We start from the raw sequence: 6,798 nt of genomic DNA, 5'->3' as shown, positions 1-6,798 counted from the left end.
TGCTAATAATTCTTTGTTAATAAATGCTGTTCACTCAGTGGGCTGGGCAGAATAGAAAATATGGTGGGACTTCCACCAGCCAGGGGAAGAACAGAAGGGGAAGATTTAGATCAGCAGCAACAAGAGGGTTCAAAAAGGCACCATGAGAAAAAAACATCTGAAGACCAAAAAGCCAGATAATAATCAAAAATAATGTGTAAGTATCATGGGATCTTGGCTGGGAGGTAGCCAAACTAGTTTAGGGGGCTAATACACATCAATATTACCCAGGAATTCCAGTAGATGGTTATAAATAAATCTTTGTTTATCTATGTGCTTATTGGGAACTCTCAGAGGTCAAGAAATTCAGCTACCAGATTGATTTTGTTTACACTTAGAGTAAAAGGAATTCATTTTACAGTATTTCTATTCCAGCTGCCTAGGCCATGCAGGGCTAGGCCCTAGGACAATGATGCCAGAGCCTGGCAGGCACACTAAGGCTCAAAGGTTCAAAATTCAGGACCTGAAACCTCAGTTAAGCATGACCATTGCCCAGTGTCTACTGAGCACATTCCAACCATTATGTCTGATATCTCTTGTGCCGTACATCTTTACTTGAAAGTTTAGTGATGGAGTAAATATTGCTTCTCTCTCTCTCTCTCTCTCTCTCTCTCTCTCTCTCTCTCTCTCTCTCGCATCTCTCCACATCTAATAGGGGTACCTACAGATCACTCACTGCTCAGAGCAGCTCTAAAATAGACCCACTCTAATTTCTGGGATTAATGTCCAGGTTGGCTTCTCCACCTCCCTGGATGTCCAGTTCACAGCTGAGTTCCAAATTCCATTCTGAGTAGACATACCAAGAACTACATACTCATGATAGAATTTTTTTGAGATGAACAGACATATTGTAAGAAGCTGAAATATGTCAGGACAGAGTCTGAAAAGATGACAGGAAAAGGTCAGGTAAGAAAGGGCACCAGAGATGGGGTCCCAGGATACTTGACTATGGAGAGAGGCTGGGAGACCAACTCAGCCCTAGCCAGTAGGACCAGATTTGGCCATATCATTGTACAGATTCAGTGTCCTCACCTGGCCCTTTCTGGACACATGTGTGCAAAACTAAAGTGGTTAATCTTGGTTATCCAGTTGATGTATTTGGAAAAATTAAAACCTTAAGAAATTGCCTGAATCAGATTGGCCTGTGGGCACTTTCCTGACTGAATATTGATATAGGAAAGCCAAGGCCACTGTGGGTGGTGCCATCATTAGGCAACAGGGCCAAGGTCATATAAAAAATCTGGCTAAGCTTCTTTGGGTCTGTGAAGTACAGCATGGTTACCCTGGACTTTAAAGCTAATGTCCCCTTATGAGTGAGTATATACCATGTGTGTCTTTCTAGGTCTGTGTTACCTCACTCAAAATGATATGTTGTAGTTCCATCCATTTGCCTGCGAATATAATGATGTCATGGTTTTTAATATCTGAGTGTAGTAATATTGTGTAGGAGTATTTCATTATCCATTCTTCAGTAAAAGGACATCTAGGTTGTTTCTACTTTCAGAATATTAAAAATAAAGCTGCTATGAACATAGTTGAGCAACTGTCTTTGTGGTATAGAGGGGTATCACTTGGGTAAATGCCCAGGAGTGGTATAGCTGGGTCTTGGGGTACAAATATTACCAGTTTTCTGACAAAACACCAAAATTTATTTCAAAATAGGTGGTACTATTTTGTACTCCTCCAGCAATGGAGGAATATTCCTCCTTGTTCCACATCCTCATCAGCATGTGCTGCCACTTAGGATTTGCATCTTAGCCATCCTGAACACTATAAGAAAGAATCTGAGTTGTTTCAATTGTCATTTGCCCAATGACTTGGGATGTTGAATATTCCTTTAAGAGTTTCTTGGCCATTAAATCTTCTGTTGAGAATTCTCTGTTTCACTCCGTACCCCATTTTTAATTGCATTATATGGTTTGTTTGTATTTACTTTCTTGAGTTCTTTATGTATTTAGATATTACTTCTCTGTCAGATGTAGGGTTAGGGAAGAACATTAGACAACTCTCCAGAGACTTCAATTCTGATTTTGTCAAGAATTTAATTTATAGTGTCCTGGGTTTACTCTTCATCATCATAAGACATCTTAATGCCATCAAGGGTCTTATTGGATATTTCTTCAATCATTTCCACTTCGTTTTTTTTTTTCTCTAAAAATTAAGCACTCTTAGCAGTATATTCTGTGGACCTAATTTCTTGCATTGTCTTTGCAGTGGTAGACATCACACCAGCCATCTTCATCTGGGAATTCATCACTTTCAGTTGTGTGACTTTTGAGCTTACAGCAAAAGTTCTTCTCTTATGTTTCAGTAGATGGACAAGCTGCTTAGCTAAAACCCAGCAAGCTTTTTTATCACTAATCATGGTCATCTTCTTAATTTCTGACTCCACCTGTTTTCCTTATTTCTCTAAGGCTCCTCAGTCCCTGATCATAGCCTTCATGTGCCTCTCCGCTCTTAATTCTGTTCTTTTATTATATCCACATGTATGTCCACAGATTTCTTCTTGAAGAGGGATGTCATGAATAATGGCCATGTCCAGTCCTCCCGGTTTGGTCCAGCCTGACTCTTGGAGAAGCATGGAGAGGACAGAACCCAGGGGAGGCTTGAAGTGGTGGAAGGAGGAGGACTGAGTCGAAGAGCACCAATTTTTAAATTATTATTTAAAATAATAATCTCATGAATTTGAAGAGTATGAGGAGGCATGGAAACAGAGGTGGAAAAGGAAAGGATGGAAATGCTGTAAATATGCTGCTCATGTATAAAATTATCCAAAACTTAAAAAAAATAATGAATTAAAAATATATTGACGATAATTCAAGGATTCTTAGAACAGCAATTTCAATAGCTTTAGAACTAATTGGCAGAATTCCGTTCTGGGCCCGAGCATAGAGCAGGTCACAGGTGGCAGCTCCGTACCCAACCCCAGAAAACCAAGAGAAAGAGGGACTCCCAGGAGCTTTAACTCAGGCAGCATCCCAGGTAAAAATGAATCACCTGTGATGTCTGCTGTTAGAAGTTCTAATCCAGATGCTGGCCTCTAAACTTATACTACTCAGACCTTTGAAGGGCCACTGACAAGAACATCAAACAGCTAGAGATTTGCATCACTAATCTGAAGAAATCCCTCGTTTCACTGTCTGAAGAGACCTCCTAAAATCACAAAGATCCTTATTGGACTTGATTTACTCTAGTACAATAGAAAAGGCTGTATACAGCTCTTGACTGTGTACAACCCTCAAAGAAGAAGGCTGCCTTTACATAGACAAGACAAGGCGGGTTAAAGAGACCGTGAAATAGGTAGTGAAGGCCCTAAGAAAAATCAGAGAGAGAAAGAGACAGATGAATGCTGGTACAAGATTTGGTTTGCAGCCTCTCCAAGGTTGTCAAACCTATTTCCTTCCATCTTGGGACCATTATTTCGGTTCTTTTTGCTTTTTTCTGCTGGTCCCTGGCCCTCAAATAGGTGGATTAACTCTGTGATACAACAGATAATTTGGTAGCAAAACCTACTCAGATACATTATCATAAGTTAGCTATGGAGGACCACGAGACACAAGATTAGGTTGTTACTTTATACAGGGTGTTTCCAAAACTCATCTCCACCCAACCTAAAAGAGGGTACTTCTACCCCTTGACCAGGCAGAGAGGGGCCACCCAGAACCCCCTCTGACAGGCGATCTGAATTCTTGCTTAGGCTGCAAAGCTAATTAAGCACTGCAAGGGAATATAAATAAAAGATAAAAATATCTACCTGGGTTCCCTGAGGGACAAGCCTGACTGCATAGGGGTTGATGTCAAAAGTATCCCCTCTCCAGGAAAAAGACATCAGGATGGGTATGGCCCTCATGCCTCACTGGACAACGACAGGGGGACAGGAGCCATTACAATGTCCCCTTCAAATACTGGAGGTCAGGCCTCTATCCCCGCCTTCGCAAGTTTAGAATTGCCACAGCCCTTCTATACTTAGAGAAGGGAGGAGATGTCAGGGGCAGCCCTGCTTATACACTGTAGGCCTAAAATCAGCCATAGGCCTAAAATCAGCAATAGGCCTATTATACATGTAAACTAACACCAAGTCTTGGGTCTCAGTGGAAAAACATTGAAACAGATGGCTATAAGCTAATCTCAGGCAGCTTTTGTGGAAATGTATAAGCCTGAGTAGTCGTAGACCTTGTAAATAGGTAGCCTTGGCAGACAATACCAACTTAGATAAGGTCAATCGAGTCATAGGCAGAGTCATAGTGACTTGTCCCCTGAACCTTCACCCAGCCGATACCCGGATCTGAAGATATCTGTATTACCCCTGAACACCCACACTCCAGTGTCATTCCCTTCCCCACATTCTGTCTTTCCGTGTTTATAACCCCTGAGTGAATTAATTACGATTTGAGATAAAAAAAAAAGACAGCAAAAAAAGAATAAAAATAAAAAAATAAAAATAATAACAAAAGAAAAAGAAAACAAAAACAAAAAACAAAAAAAAGAAACTGGGAGTGGCTTCTCATGAAATAAAATACACAGAAAAGCTAAAAATAAATAAATAAATAAATAAATAAATAAATAAATAAAAATAATAATAATAAAATTAAAAAAAACTAATTGACTTGCCCATGAAATTGCTCTGTACATAAATATCACAAGTCATCAGTCTGTATGACAGACAGCAGAGAACTATTAGGTGAGACAAGAATAAAGGGCAATTATTTTCTTCTTCAGTATCTCTATCTTCTGCCTAATGACCATGGACCCAAGAAGAGAATCAGTACAGAGTGGTATCTTCCCACTAATAGACAGACTTCCCAATTTCTTGCATCCTAACATGTTTTCATGATTAGTCAATATTCCCTAGCAACTGAAAAGCTGGTTTTCATTGGGTTCAGTCAGAGAAGCTGTCCTTTAAACCATACTCACTTTATGACCTTCTTACTGTTGGTTAGTATTGTCAACTTGACACAAACTATAGTCCTTTTTAAATAGGTAAGCCCCAAGAAAGGAATGGGCTTTAGAAGATTAGTAAGAAGGAACATCTGTGGGGTATTTTCTTAACTGCTAATCAATGTAAAAGATCCCAGAACACTATGTATGAGACCAAGGCAGGAGCAATATACCTTGAAAGTTGAGATTTCAGTTTGTAGTTAGGAGTGAGGTCCTGTTTGTTCTGTTTGTCCCAGTACCTTGCCCATTAAGGAAGTGCACTGTATTAAGTCCCTGCAAGTTATGGTTTCTACTTGCAATTACAAATAAGCTCCTTCTTCTTTGATGTAATATAAGCTGCAAAACACGTTTTCAACCTACACTAAACTTGATACCTCATTAACCTGATATATAATCTTCACTTTGTTCTTTCTCTTTCATTGCATGTTTCTAACATTATCTAACAACCATCTATCTGGCCCCTGTATGTACTTCCTCCCTCCCATAACAGAGACTTCAAGAAGCTTTCTGCAATCCGGACTTAAGGAGAAACAGCCAACTGACACCCTAAAACTAAAGCTTGCTTCATTCAGACAATTGTGAAATTGGTCTTCCCCTCACAACTGGCATTCTTCTATGATCTTTGCTTCCACTTCTGCCTTCAGTTCCTGTCTTGACTTCCCTCAACAATGGATGATGACCTGTAAGCTAGATAAGCCCTTTCTTCCTCAAGTTGCTTTGAGTCATGGTGTTTATCACAGCAACAGAAAATCAAATTACATGTTGAGACCAGTCTTCACCATGCTCTTATTTCTTCTACACTTTGAATCAAAGTTTACCTAGTTCTTCTTATTTGTACTTTCCTGAGTGGCAGTCTGCTATAAGGAACATCTTCTGAGCCACAGTGCTACTGTCTTTATAAGAGCAGCTATGCCTATTTGTGAAGGTCCATCACAATTGGGCTTCAAAACTGTTGGTTTTACCCACTAGCAGAACTGGGTAGGGAAGATCATTAGAACCTCACCTGAATTTCCAGCCACTACTCCAAGCCATAGATATGTAGTTTTTCCAAAATTACAAGTAGCTTAAGGAGTCTTGGGAAGTTCTATAATACCAGCTTGGAGACATTAACTGACAGGGAAAACAAATATGTGTACATGCTGAGTGCAGACCCACCAGCATGGCTGTTGCAGAATCACTGGTATTCTTGCCCAAACTCACTGGTTTTCTCATTGCAAGCTTTGGTGGAATCAAACTTTGGTTTGTCATTGGATTTTGGGAAACATGCCAAATCAAGCCTTTCCCTGGAGCTCTAATGTATTGAAAAGGAACTTACTTGCCAAAGCCAGTGTAATACTTTAGTGTCCAACCTTGAGGGAGCCTTTTCCTGGTATTCTGATGCCAGATATAAAGAATGTAATTCCTTGTCTAAAACCAGGAATATGCTTAGCAAGACCAGTAATGGGGCTAGGGCTTTAAGGAAGGTGTGATTTTTAGATCTTGAAAACTCACCTCTTCCCCCACTGAAGGGCTTTAGTATCAGCCCCAAGGTCACTATGTGCTCAGTCTCTGAGCACTTGCGATATCCTGTGTTCCCTTTGAGCAACATTTCTTGGTTAATATTCTAATAACTTGGTCTCAAGTATGATGGATTTCTGCTGATTGTCATATTTTCTCATGAAAACTTTATATAATATGGTATATTTCTTAATGAACTTCCTTTGTATTCAGAATCAGCTTATGAAAGTTGTCCCATCAAAATGTCGAGACTGCCAGATTTTCCAGTGCTGTTTGAATAGAGAAGCTGACCCTGTACCTAGAATTTGTAACCTCCCACTTCAA

General features: G+C 39.9%; 1 pseudogene; it reads right to left on the bottom strand.

Annotated features, from left to right (window-relative positions):
- Positions 1-2,023: 2,023 nt before the first annotated feature.
- Positions 2,024-2,562, bottom strand: LOC114615492 (annotated as a pseudogene).
- Positions 2,563-6,798: the final 4,236 nt, after the last annotated feature.

This window comes from Grammomys surdaster, unplaced genomic scaffold (assembly GCF_004785775.1).
Source record: "Grammomys surdaster isolate TR1022 unplaced genomic scaffold, NIH_TR_1.0 126734, whole genome shotgun sequence".
NCBI classification, from domain to species: domain Eukaryota; kingdom Metazoa; phylum Chordata; class Mammalia; order Rodentia; family Muridae; genus Grammomys; species Grammomys surdaster.
This window is presented reverse-complemented; position numbering and strand designations above follow the sequence as displayed.